The sequence below is a fragment of the Amborella trichopoda genome, chromosome 12, assembly GCF_054954075.1.
Source record: "Amborella trichopoda isolate Santa Cruz 75 chromosome 12, AtrichopodaSantaCruz75HAP2 v2.0, whole genome shotgun sequence".
NCBI classification, from domain to species: Eukaryota; Viridiplantae; Streptophyta; class Magnoliopsida; order Amborellales; family Amborellaceae; genus Amborella; species Amborella trichopoda.
Window position 1 is genome coordinate 29,000,705 of NC_142347.1, and position 14,748 is coordinate 29,015,452.

General features: G+C 40.7%; 1 long non-coding RNA gene across 1 annotated transcript; it reads right to left on the bottom strand.

Moving 5' to 3' along the window:
* Window positions 1-359: 359 nt before the first annotated feature.
* On the bottom strand, window positions 360-6,389 carry LOC110007656 (uncharacterized). Its single transcript, XR_016045142.1, has 5 exons — window positions 6,044-6,389; window positions 2,061-2,283; window positions 1,460-1,784; window positions 960-1,360; window positions 360-849 (listed from the first exon to the last, which is right to left on the bottom strand). It is a non-coding gene; the product is annotated as an uncharacterized LOC110007656 (long non-coding RNA).
* Between the last annotated feature and the right edge of the window lie 8,359 nt (window positions 6,390-14,748).

Below are 14,748 nucleotides of genomic sequence, written 5' to 3' on the forward strand. Positions count from 1 at the left end.
ACTTTGATGGCTTCATAGTTTAACACCAGAGCGACTGATCTGTTTCAAACATACTGATATATATCAATCATAAAGTCCAAAACTACATCTATTTCGAACATCTATGTAACATATCATTCATTAATGTAACATACCCTTCATTGAAGAGTATGCAAAGAGAGATCTCTCATTTATGTAAAGAGAGATCTCTCATTTATGTAAAGATAGATGTCTCATTTATGTAAAGAGAGATCTCTTCATTGAACATACCCTTCAATCGCAGATAAAGAGAGATCTCTCATTTATGTAACATATCCTTCATTGAACATCTGTTTCGAACATTCATATTAAATCCAAAAAGACATATTAAACTCAACATCAAAATATAACCAACCATATCATTTTCCTAATATCTGTTTCAAAAATACAAATGAATGACGATCAATATCGACCATATTTTTTACTTAACATTTGTTTCAAATATACATATCCAAGACCAAAATAAAAAAAAAATCAATTCCTCTACCGCAAATTCCATCTCAATTCCTCTTGCAATGCCGGTGCTTGAAATTGATTAGCTGTTTGCTTTGTTCTTCTCTCATCTTCATGCTCACTATCACCATCATCTCCTCCATCATCATCATCCTCTTCTCCATCATCTCCTCCATCATCATCATCTTCTCCGACATCATCCTCTTCTCCATTGTCATCGTCTTCTTCTCTTTCACTTTCATCACCCTCCTCGACACCTCTCTCCACATAAGTGCTATTTAGTAGCAGATCATGAGCCACCTGTATGTAATGTCTAGATTCCCCGGTTAGTAGTTCACCACTAAGTGCAGCTTGTAACAACTCTATACATGTATGTCTCTGCAAGTAGATAGTGAAAACAAACAAAATTTACCATCAGATATGTATTTCATAATTTTAAATTATATTAAAATGATAAAATAAAAAAATGCATATCATAAATATTATACCAATCAATTGGCTTGCGAAAGACTGTACATGGGATTGCGATTGCGATTGCGATGGGGGGCGAAATGGTGTTTTTCCCTGCGTAACATGTTGTACCAGGCCATGCAGTCTTCAGTAGGTACTCCACCAGATTTATCTAAAGGTGCTTTAACAACGTTACATTCTTGTTGTTTCCAATCTTTTATCTGCCTACCCAATTCGATAGTCCAGTTTGTGAGTGTACACTGATTTTCTCCCTCCTATCCCACTTGGGTGGCATAATAGGAATACCTTGCATCTTCCCAAATTGTCGCAACACGCTATTGGGCATGTAATACTCCACAACATTGAAACTAATGAGGTATGATAGACACATGAAGTACTTAGCAATTTCCTGTGACTCCCCATACGGTTGCAAGGTCACCTACAAAAATAAGCATGAGATATTAACAACAAGGAAAAACATTCTATATTGAACGAGATATTATCTACTATGTTATAAGCTCACAAGCCAATCACTAACCATATTGAACGAGATATGGTCAAATGAGATGTTCTTGTGTCGTGCTTGTTTCTTCCACATGCAACCCCTAGGCATCTCTGGGTTGATGACCAATGTAGGCTTGGTAGCTAGAGCTCGAAAATGCTCATAGATCCAACAATGTAGAAAAGGAAATAAAAGTAAGAAGCCACATAAATTGTAAGATTGTAAATATATATAATAGAAATAGTGAGAAATACTTGTAGTAACGTCGCTGACCTACTAAAATGATTATTTTCCCCACCTGCGACCTTGGACAATGAACGATATAAGAAAGCAAGAGTCACAGCACCCCATGCATACTTTCCTGCCTCATCAAAATCTCAAAACAATTACAGATATATTGAAAGTGTCGATCCTTTAGATGAGTTGGCAAAATTTGTTTTCCCAACTAGATAGAGGAGATATGCTCTTGTGTGCTACGTGAGTTGTAATTTGGTGGGTTTTTTTGGGAGTTGGCCAAATCTACTCCTCAACAATGTATGATTTAGACCCATCGGGGTGGCATCTTTAGAGAAATCTCCTAGGTACTCCTTGATAAAAGAAATATAGGTTTCAGACCTGATGCCGGTTATAGGCTCACCTGTCACAAGTATCCTTAATATCTGCCATGCATCATATAATATTGAACCCATTTCACCAATGCTTAAATTTGCAATATTCGTTTCCTTGCAATCCATACGTGAGACCCCAATATCCATCAATTGGCTAAACCCGATCTTATGAATTAGAGGTACCTGTCGTTGATCGAGCTTCCATTTTGCTAAGGCTTGAGTTGATTCATCAATATGAAGTATCTTTCTATCCTAAAATGAAAATTAACAAGAAATTAAAATAGTCAGTCACTTGAGAAATACTTGATTAATGTAAATCATTTAGTAAAACAAGTAGACCATTGTACCTCTTAGTTGTTCTGGGTCTTGCATTGCTAATTATATTATCATAATTGGCATAAAAAATTAACCACAAGTAGCATATCTAATAAGAAAAGAGATAGAACATTGACATATCCAATCCAATAAGAAAAGAGATAGAACAGTGGTATATCCAATCTAAAAAGAAAAGAGATAGAAAACTGAACAAAGAATATAACTAAAAAGAGAGAGAAAAATGGCGTATCCAATATATGTGTTTACAAAATGGCATATCCAATACAAAATGGCATACTCAATACAATGAAGTGGGTGTTACATTTAAAAAAACTGAACAAAGAAGATAACTAAAAAAAATGCCTTCAAGTGAGTGCTTTACATCTTGCCCTGTTGTGACCAGTTCCTTTGCACCTACTACAGTGAATAGGTCGAACTGGTACTTTCTGTGACTTGATGTGCTTTTTTTTAAGTCGGCGAGGGGGCCGTCTTGAGTGAGGTGGAAGTACTCTTATTCCATCTACAGGAACTTGTGCACGCGTACGCTCAGATAGATCGATCAAGGTAATTGGCATGATAGGTTCGGAATATGTTTCACAAAACTTTGCAACCGTAAAATAGTCTTCACAATAGTCGATCAGATCCCTATTCATCCATTGAGGACTTTACAAGCATGTTTGTAGGGCAAGCCCATAATTTGCCAACCCCGGCATTCACATTCTCGTGCAATTATATTTACCTTATAATTCCTGCTATCACCCTTTGCTTCAACACTGCTCCACTTGACACAGTGACCCTAACGGAAAGGGATTGCTTTATGATCGTTATCAGTTCCTTTTGCACATGCGGGGTAAGTGTTGTGGTCCAGGATTTAGCTTCCAAGCTGCCGGTGGCCATTAGTTTCATGATTTGTCTTCTAATCAACTCAGAGCACTAGAGAATTGGCATGTCACGTGCTTCTAGAATCCACTTGTTATATGACTCAGTCACATTGGTTGTTTCTTGATTATATCATTTACCCCTGAAGAGTGATGTGGCCCAACAGTTTGGTGATGCTTCCATGAACCACTTGAATGCGACCTCAGAAATAGACCTAATTTCACTAATATTGTCAAAATACTCTTGTGGCATGTATGCTCTACATGCTCTGACAAAGTATTTACAACTGTCTTCTTAATATCATTAGGTACGTCTTTTACTTCTTTCTTGAAATTCTCCGCTAAATGATGCTCACATAAGGCATGATGGGCATTCTCAAAAACTTGACAAACAATATCAACTAGGCCAGGGTGTCTATCAGACAAAAAAGTGATTTCACAATTTGTCCCAATAGCAATCTTTAGAGATTTCATAGACCACAACCAGTTGTCGGTACTTTTGGCATCCACAATAGCGAATGCAATAGCAAACATTTGTTTTTCTCCACCGAGTGAGTTTGCAACCAGTAAAGCTCCAAGGTATCATGCCTTTAGTGATGTCCCATCGAGAAATAGACGACAACCACTTTTGAAGCTGTGTATTGAGTCATAAAATCTTAAGAACATTCGACGAAATCTATCATTTTCCCATACTTGTCCTGTCGTATAACTACCAGGATTTATCTCCATCACTCGAATATGCGGGTAATTGGTTGTATGCCTTCTCTTGTGAACCATGTATGTCATTTCTTTCCCTCTTTTCTTTCCCTCGCCAAACCTTGCGATAGGGTATTTCTAGCCCATAATCTTGAGACAAATCATTGATGATTTCTTTATCCTTGTACTGCATTGTGTCACTTAATTTATCCTTGATGATGCAATAAATTTTTGTGATGCTCTTCTCTGTACATCATTGCTTGTCCCAATATTACATGAGTGTTCTTTTTTCCATGTTTTGATGCTAAAGACATTCGTCTTGTCAAACTTCAAAGCATATATCTCCCATTTGCAACCATCACCCTTGCATCTCGCCCTTATACAATACCCCTCAGTTTTAATAAGACGGTAAGTAAAATGGTGTGCTATAGTAAACTTGCTAAGGGCTTATCAGAAGTCTTCTAGGGATTCAAATTGTTGGCCTATACCGGTAAGTGCATCCTCCCATGGACTAAGCAACCTTGGTGCATTGTTTTGTTTAGAACCAGAGACCAAAACATTAAAGGATTGGGGGGTTTTGGCCTCTTCGATTGCCCTAAGGTTACATGAAGTATAGCCAATCCTTTGTTCACTCCCATCAAATACATAAATCAAGACATTATTCTCGCCTTCATATGCATTCAACATCCTCTCAATATCATCGTCAATGAATAGATTCACAATAAATCTTCTATTTCCTAAGACAAAATACCTCAATGATAGCAAGTGTATGCCTTGCGAGAAACGCTCTACTACGTATTTTCATAGGTCATCTAACCTAGTTCTATTTTTAATCATAAATGTACATGCATCACCACCAATATAATCCAAAGTCCCATTGATATTTGATTGGAGTTGTCCACTACAAATACAATAAATCAATCTTCTATTACTCATTTTATTTTGTCATGCATAAGATTTGTAATAATTTACACCCCACAAATAAACAAACTCAAAGATTATATGAATACAACACTAATGACTTTGTGGATATAAACATATACTTTCAATCAGTGGGTATTACAATGGAGATTACAAAAGAATCTAGGTCAGTATGTGTGTAAAATTGTCAATACATGTCTAAAATAGGTACGACATTAAAAAAAAAGAACCCATGCAACATAGCTTCCAGGTTGGCTCTACTCATATGTTTTGTGACACAATAAGATGGCTACTGCCCTTTCCTCAAATACCTCAAATGGTAGTTAAGTACCCTAAATTTGTGGAGAATATTACTAATGATAGTTAAGTACCCTAAATTTCCATAAATCAACAGAACTAATTTCAACTCTATGCCAATTACATGAAGTCTAATTTCACAACAATCATTTGAGATAACAACAATTTCTACACTGTTTTACTTAAAAAAATAAAAAAGAAAACCAACAAGACCAGCATTTTATAACATCATTGACATCAACAACAATTCATCATCATCATTATTGTCCGCGCCTTAATCCAATTATCTAGAATGGGCTTCAGCAACAAAAACAACAACTGAACATACAAAATTCTCATAAATTTCACTAAGTTTCCATCAACTATCCGTTATTTCTAGAAATAGCCATAGTTAGCTCAATATATTAAAACATACAAATCAAATATAGGGGTCCTTAGCTTTCATTTTGCGTATGCCAAATCTTGAAGGGTCCTACATCACCGACTATTTACGAATTTCAATTAAGCCAAACAAAACAGCCTTTACATCGAATTCCCTGAGCTCAACTAGACCTGGAAATGATGATCTTTGATGTCGTAATTGCTGGAAATGAAGGGTAGGATGTTCTATGTATTGAAGTGCATCATTCGGATTTCACAATATTCATTTGAAAATCCTTCACAATATTCATTTGAAAATCCATCATTCATTTTTCACAATATTTATATCAAAACCAAGATCATAGGATTCTTATTCATGACGACTTGATTCTCACTCAGGAATGTGAAGGAACATACAATAAACACTATATTACAACAGATTCAATGTCAATGCCAAATCAAATAACTTAATGCAAAATCAAATACAACAGATTGTCAATGCCAATATATTTCGAATGATTTTATTAAAAAATAAATAAATTAACCTTAGATTGGGCTGATTTGAGGTAAAATGAGGATGGGACACAGATTTTGAGAGCCCAATCTTCTTTCGTAGAGAGATGGAGAGAGCTCGGGCAGACGTTCCTTCGAACATAGAGAGGGGTAAAACTTCTACCCACGAAATAGGAAGGGGCTCGGGCCGCAAAGTTAAAGTGAGAGATGGAGAGGATCTCGGGGCCATGACGGTGAGCTTGGGGCCACGAAATAGGAAGGGGCTAGGGGCCGTGAGGTGAGCTGGGGGCCGTGATAGATGCTGAGGTTCTTGGGGCCGTGAGGTGGAGAAATGGGAAGAAAGCGAGCTCGGGCCATAAGGGTGAGAAGAGCTTCTGCGTTACGGGTAAAAGAGGAAGGGTGAAATATGGGTAAGTGAGAAAAGGGATAAGTGGGAAAGAAAAGGGCAAAAGGTAACTTTCGTCTCTTTTTTTTTGGTTGGGGGGTTTTGCGAGGATAATTGCTTGAAGGGAAAAAGATGAGAGAGAAAAGTTGGGTAACTTGCATGAATAGTGCATTTTGGGGGTTTTTGTAATTTTCCCTACAAATTATGCAGTCCGAGTGTAGTGCGACAGTGAGCAACATACAAATTACAAAAAAAAATCTGGTATTTAAGCAAGAATGAAACATATTGAAGTAAAGTCCACCTCCTTAGGATAAAATGTTGAGCGGATACATTGACATTTGACCCATAAATATACAGGAGCAAATTGCAAAAAAGTTTACAAAGAATTTGCATTTTACTGTGTTTATGAAGTTTAGAGAGCAACTTGGTGTTATGAGCAAAGAGTTAATATTGAGTGGGAGTGTTAAGAGTTATCATCACTAATACTCCTAAATAAATTGGGTTATCACATTAAAAAAAAAAAAAAAAGTGAATTACTGACAAAAAATTATAAATCAAATTTTGATTAGGTCATTTAGGATTTAGATGAACAATGTGTTAATGTCTTAAATTTGAGGCATTGTGAGGGGCATCACCATGACGTGTATGTAAGGGATTGTGAGTCACTACGGGAAGAGAAGAGATAGGGAGAGAGATAGAGGGCTTTCCGTCCCAGATAGTGAGGCATTATGAGCGAGAGAGTATATTGCATGAGCGTGTGGATCAAGAGGTAGGGCCGTGCCAATGTGGACGTGAGTTCGTTTTCTACTATGTTAATTTTTTTATTTCTTTTGTTAATGGATCAAAGTTTCTCTATCGGGGTCGATAATATTTTTCAGGTCCTAATATAAGAAATATATTTAAATATAATTAAATAAGAAGATTTTTGAGTTAATTACGTACGGACTTTAAATAAGTTATAAAAATACGGTTGGCTCACTTATACTTGAAAATTACAATCAAGGTCGATTAACACGATTTTTTTTTTACAGAATTACACCTCAATCGGAGGATGACATTTTTGGACCACTTTTTTGGTGTCAAAACTTAAGTTATTGTCTGAGGATGGCATTCTCGGATTACGTTTCTTTTTCAAGACTTTAGTTTTGCTCTGAGAATGTCATCCTTAGACCTCAGCTCCAAATTTTGGAATAAAAAAGTAGCCATCCCTGGACCGATTTTCTTTTTGAAAGCTTAAGTTTTGATCTGAGAATGCCATCGTCGGACCGCGAGTTTAAGTTTTGACAAAAAAATAAAAGTGGTCGGGGGATAGCATCCCAGGACCACTTTTAAGTTTTGAAAAAAAAAGCGGTTCGGGGATGGCATCCACGGACCGCTTCTTTCTTTTTCTTTATTTCAAAACTTAAAGTTGCGGTCCGAGGATGGCATTCTTAGACATATTTTTTTTTTAGATCTTAAGTTTCGATCCGAGGTTGAAATCCTCGGACCTCAACTTATGTTTTTGAAAAAAAAAAATAGTCCAATAATGACATCCTCATACCACAAAACAAATGGTTTGAGGATGGCATGCACGAGGGAGTAATTTTGTCAAAAAAAAAAAGTCATGTTGATTGACTTTGATTGTAATTTTCGAGTCTATAAAAAATAACTCATATTTTCTTAATTTATTTAAAATCCGTAAGTAAATAACTCTAGATTTTTAAAATTTTTGGGTGGGGGCCAAACGGTCTGGATCCCACACTATATTTTTGGGTCCGGGTGCGGACCCGACCCAACCTGTTGCCACCGCTAAATGTTTGTAATGCGTGCATGGTTCCGTTAAATCTCTTTCCGATTTTGCTCCAAATGCTCATGGCGAGTGAATTTGCGTTGTGCGACTCAACAAGAACATCATCTTTGACTTTGTCAGGGAAGATTATATGTTATGAGACCATTTACCTTTGCTTCTAGCTATTAGATTATATGTTATAAGACCATTTACCTGTACCAGCTATTTGATGTCGATGGCTTAGGGATTGATATTAAAACAAGACAGTTTTTTTTTGTTAGGGATTGTTATTATAGCAAGAAAGTTTTTTTTGTTTGAACTTTTAGTCTAGTTAATGAAACAGCAAAAATCACGGGATTAAAAATCTGACAAGAGTGTTTGTGATCTCCGTACAAGTTAACAGTCTCTTCATATACAATTCTGTATGATTTAATTTCCCTACTGTACATATAACGCATATAACTTATAACAGTTGCAGGATATATGCCATACTGACCTTTGACGAAAATGAAATAACATTCAGGCCTTATAATATGTCAAAATCAATGGTCGTAAAAGACAAACAACTAAAAGATTGAAAGACATCTCAAGAAACGTTAAAGAGAGAAAAAATAAGACGGAGAGAAAGAGAGGCCTTCGAAGGCCGATGAGAGAAAGTGTACGGCCATCAGGAATGATGAGAAAAGAAGACTGAGTAATGGCGTTCTTTTACTCGTGTCGATGGAGCTGGTCTCGTTCTAGTTCTTCCCCTTCAAAACAAAAGTATAAGCCCTATTTGCAGGCAATGCTTCAAAGGCCAAGACTTAGCCGTTCTCTGAGGGGCAAAAAGCATGTAGCATCAAAGAAGCAGAAAAAACATGGACCGTCAAAGAACCCATTTCAATGCCGTAGAAATGCCATCGTTGGCGATCAAATGAGCTAGCTCACAGAGAGAATGAGAGAGAGAGAGAGATGATGAGAAAGAGAGCAGCATTCGAATTTCAAAGAATGATGCTGATCCGAGAGTAAGAAGCATCCCAAAAACAGTAAGAGAGAAAGAAGCATTCGAAGATGGTGTGGATGAGGAAAGAAGCGTCTCAAGAACAATGGCAGAAAAAGAAGCATTTCAAGACGACAAGACAGATAGAGGGAGAACGAATTCCAGAGCAAAGAGCAAAGATAGATTAAAAGAGACAAAGATATCAGATGAGGCTTAGTCATATCTCCCTCTCTCTCTCTAAACCAATTCATCGCCCCCAGCTCCATTAGACGTATCAGGGTTGGAGGGTTCATCATTCTGTGAGGGGAGGAAGGCTAGCAAGTCGCGGAGGACGGGTTGCAATGCGCGGTAGAGGAATAGTGACCAACCGAGGCCCCATACTGCATATTTGAAGCGGGGTTTCGGATCACTGGTGAAAGTGTAAAGAAAGCAGGACGCCAAGAGTAGCGAAACCACATAAAACGTGCACCTCTCGACTTCCTCCCTCAGGTATCTCGGCATTTTCAGGGAGTGAGAGAGGTTTTGCATTTTCAGGGAGTGAGAGAGGTTTTCTTTGGTTTGAGAGAACGGCGGAACTCTGTTTTGGAGGATGTTCTGAATGGAAGTTGACAGAGACAGAGGAAATGTAAATAAGCATGTGGGAATATAACTTCACAATGGAACCTTGAAAAATCCAATCAAATAAATAACTTTACGGACACAGCGGTTACATTGGGATATCTGCTTTGTTTTGTTTTTTTTGTTTTTTGTTTATTTTTTTGTGAATAAGTGGGGATATAAGCGCCGTACCCGTATATTGAGAAAGTAAGAATATGTTAGATGAACATTTCTTATATAACCTATGGGAAGGGGATATTATAAAACCAAAGGCATTAAAAAATATTGCTCGCCACACCATCGCATCATTTGAAACCGCCGCTTTGGCCAAGGGAACAGCGGCCATATTGGCTTCTCTGTTGGGGAGAAAAACAAACCGAGTGATACCCGAACAACAAGCACAACAGAACCAAACAATTCTCCCCTCTTTATTGAACCTAATAGGAAGTAATTAAGTAGATAGCAATATATCAAACACATTAAAGGCAATTATTAAGCTCCCAAATCAACAACCAAATGCACCACAAACACACACGCAAACACGATCAATTTTTGTCATGGAAAACCTACCCAAAGTGAGGAGTAAAAACCACGGGACCATAGTGTTGGAAGATATTTTTCATCATCATGGGACCCCCGTGCATAAAAAGCCTAACAAACAGTGGAAATTCTGACCGTCTCATAATAGCCCCAAAACTTACCAAGATCTTCATGAGGTCTCTCAAAAGTCTCTAGCGAAGTTTCGTTGCATTCCGACATGTCTAAAGCAGTGCAGACTGAGAAACAGTTTCGGCAAAATCGGCCTCTAGCGCCTTGAAACGGACCCTATAACTAGAGCTACATTTTTGGTTTCTCAATTTTCTGTGGGACCACCACCATTGGATCCGCCATAGTTGAAAACCCCTAGGGGTCAAATTTCAGCTTAAACGGACACTCTAGGAAGAAGTTATAGGCGAAAGAGCAAAACAGCAGGAGTTGCACGCTATTCTCGTACGGCCACCCTACAACTCCACACCATTGAAGGAACAGTCACGACCAGTGACTTTTGATGCTCATATCTCACTCGTTCGAGGTTGGATCAAACCCAAATTCTGTGAACGTGTACGTCTCATTAAGACAAGCATTTCAATATGTGACACGCCACGTGACAATGCCCAAGCGCGAAGAAAAGCTAAAAAGAAGTTGTTGATCCATGTAGAAAGTGTAGGAAATTCAGCAGTGTCGTACCTCACTCGAGTAGCCAAACACACTCCACTTGTGAGCTTGATCGACGCGAGACCAATTCCTTTGCGTGCGTAAGGTCTTGGGCTATCTCTAACCCGAACCCTGTATATGATGAACGGTTAGATTTTGCGCACGAAGTCGACAAAGTGACTGCAAATTCCGTCGCTGGATTTCCAGATTCTGACCAAAATTCCAAAGTTGCAAAACCTTTGTCCGGACATGAAATCGAGCTACGTTAGTTTCCCCACGATCATGATGGCATGCTCAGTGTACTCTAGTGAAGAAATCACAGAAAAACATCAAGGAACAAGCACACAATCGATCCGAAGTTTCAAGATTCATTCAAATTTTAAGTCACATAATCGTGCCCTAAAAACATGATCCATGGCTCGAAGTTGATATCAAATCGATCGTCATACTGAGCCCTATAAGTAAACAATCATCCTTTGATCAACCTGACATCAGAACAATCCCGGATCATCCATGCAATTTCTAAAGCAACACAGGGACTGTTATGAAATTCCACAAATTGTAAGGAAGGGGCAAATCTATCATTTTGCACCCTATTTTTTAATTTTTTTAATTCAATTTAATCTTAATTTTGAATAATTAGGTTTACTTTTGGTCATCCACCCATGTTTGGGGAAAATTCTACATATATATATCATCATTGTATGCACAAAGGACTCAATCCCTCACAAAAGAGATACTTTTTACTTAATACAATTTCTCTTTCTTACTATTGTTGGGTCACGTTTGGAGAACGAGAGCAAGGTGAGAGAAACTTTTGATCGGTACCCCTAGGCTTGAGGTAGGTCTTCTCTCTCTTCTTTTTCTTTTCTTCTCTTTTTTCTTCTTCTTTCTCTTCCTCTCTTTCTTGTTCCTCTTCTCCATCTGAGTTCCTCGCAGAGGCCATGTGCGATAGTGGTAGTGTCGTGCATGCCTCTCCCGTGGTGTCACAAGTGGGGTATGGTGATGGCAGTGCCATGCGCGAGTCTTCTTCCCCTCCTATTAGTATGTCTCTTTCTCCTAGTGAGGCTTGCAGACGGTACTGCTCATCGTCGTCCACAGACATAGCTTCGACGTCTTAGTGAGGATCATCGTCATCCGCAGACGTAGCTTCGACGTCTTAGTGAGGATCCCAGACAGCGAAACTTGTTGCCGCCCACATGGGTCTTCCCCTGTTGCGCGCTTATCGCAGACGACGATACTTATCGCCACCCGCTAGAGGTTTCGGCAACACCTATCGCCGTCAGCGAGCTTCCTTCGCGGACTCAGTGCCCATCGCCACCCGTGAGCTTCCTCCGCGCGTTCAGTGCTCATCGGCATCTCCCTTGCATCCCACGCCTGTAGCCGTGCGCCTCATGAGAAATATTGCAACGCGTGGCAAATGACTAGTCGTGCGCTCCATGAGAGGCTATCGCCGCCTGCGTAGGGGCACGTCACCTTCTTATATTACCAACGACGATGTCTAGCGTCGTTTGTAGTCCTCTACTCACCCTCTAGTCGTGACACTGCCACTTTACAATCATGGGTGGCAATGCTTAGCGCCGTCGGGACCCTATCCCCTTCGCTGTCTCACTCTCTTTCTTTTGTCTCTCTTTTCGTCTCCTCATTCTTTCCGCCCCTTACTTGATTGAGGGTAGACTTAGCCTAGTGCCGCCATATCGGTCTCTTCGACCCACTTGTCTTGCCAATTAACCATATAAATGTTGTGTAGAAAACAAGAGGATTGCAGGTCATGGGAGGTGATTCCAAACCATCTAAAGCAGTTGGGGCCTTTCTTCGTGATCTAAGAGGGCGCCCACGCGAGCTAGCTCAAGTAAGTCCCTTACCCACCTTAAATTCCTCTCTGATCGGGTGGTATACCTGCTCTTGTTCCTGAGCAAGGTTCTGAGATAGCGATCTCAAATCCCGGGTTCACTAAAAAACCGAGATACGTGCCGTCAGATCATCTAGATCCGTAAGGCGGGATTGTGGCACCTAACCAGCTTCCATTGGGGATCTACTACCCTTTAGTCGTTCGCTCTTGTTTGACCAGTATCCTCTTTTACTTTCTGCATTAATTTCTATGGCACCTGGGTTGTTCAACCCGTTCTTCTGAGTCGGGGACTTCCTTATCCCCGCACTCGTGACTGTCCCAAGGAAGCAAACTGCTCAAGCTTCCGTCCTTGCTCTTATTCTGAGTCACGACTCACAATCAGGCTCCCAAGTTCCTGCCTGTGTTAGTGCTAGAAGGGACTTGAAAGTCCTTGACTCCACTCTTCCTCACCCTGGTGGACCCTCCACTGAGGCCCCTTGCATCGGTGGCACGTCTACCACCGCAGACAGCACGCACCTTGCTATTGGAAAGTCTCTTGCCTGTCATATTGCTGATGCACGCCGGAAGGCTACCCTAACCACTTTCACTGGAGGCAAGCAAGTTGTCGTCGCTCCTAAGGTTCGCTGCAGGGCAACCCCCTATACTTTTTCACCTCTTCGAACCTCTAGACTTAGAGGCTTGACACACCAAGGCAGAGACCCTGCAGCCTCCACCTCTTTCACACACTCAAGGGCTTGTGGTCTATCTACTCGAGCCACACCTTGGGGCATCCCCCATGTTTTCTTGAGCATGCATCAAGGGCTAGGCTTGCATGCGTCATGCATTCGCTTTCCATAGCTCGGGGCAGCACTAGCTCTATTCCACCTCGAGCACATGAGGGTCAACCGCTTCGTCCTCCCTCCCAGCACACATGTCCCCACTCTGTGAGAGATGAACTTCCGCTTTGTCCCTAACAAACACAAGCTCATTGGTCTTGAACTTCCAAGGTCAAACCAATTGACCGAGCCTGGGTTGACCCTCAAGTCATCTGGATGGCTAACCCTAAAGGTGCACATGCACCACTTTCACAGGTTCCTCCCTGGTCAGACTCAGCCGGAGTCGTGAACCAACTACTTCCTCTGTCGCTCGCCCGACACCCGCCAAGCACCTTGAGCCTTGATCCTCAAAGGTCTTCCCTAAGAGTACCATCTTGAGCCAACCGCAGGTCAACCGTGCACATGGGCCCCACAAAGGAACTCAGGGCACTACCTGATGTTAGACCAAGGATTCTAACTTCCAAGGCAGAAGCTCAAGCTGCCTTCTGTCATAGACACGACCCTTGCATGTTCAAAGAAGGCGGGGCAGTCCAGGTCTCAGGCTCAGTTCTGGAATAAGGTCCACATTCGTCTCAGGGTTAAGCAGAAGAGAGGTCTTTAGATCCTGACTAAAGGAGCCTCCAAGGCAGTCGAGGTCGCTACCCTCAATGACTTCCTTCCACGTAATCCCTTTTTCTCTCTTCAAACTCCAGAACCTGAGTGAGTCCAAGAGTATTGCTGGGTCATCACTACCCAAAGGCCACGATCTCAAGACTGTTGAGAGCCGATCCTCACAAGATCGACCTACAATGCTCGAATCCGGTCGAGGCAAACTGAGCCCCTGCAGACTGACTTGCCACCCATGACTCGCCCACCTAGTAGTCCGCTCCTCCCCCTGGCTTTGACCTCCCAGAGGACACCGTCAGGGTCATGGTGATCAATGACTTGGATGAAGCCTAGGAAGATAGAATGACCAGGTTCAAGGTAATGATGCAATCCATTCTTGAAAAGATGGAACGCCTAAAAGCCTCCAAGCCCACTTCCTCTCACCATGAGACCGATTCCCCGATCGTTGAGGACACAACTCCTAGGCAAACTCCCCCACTGGCCTCCTAAGACAATTCTGCCTCCCGTGGGGTCTCTCAAACCGACATAGATGCTATGGTGA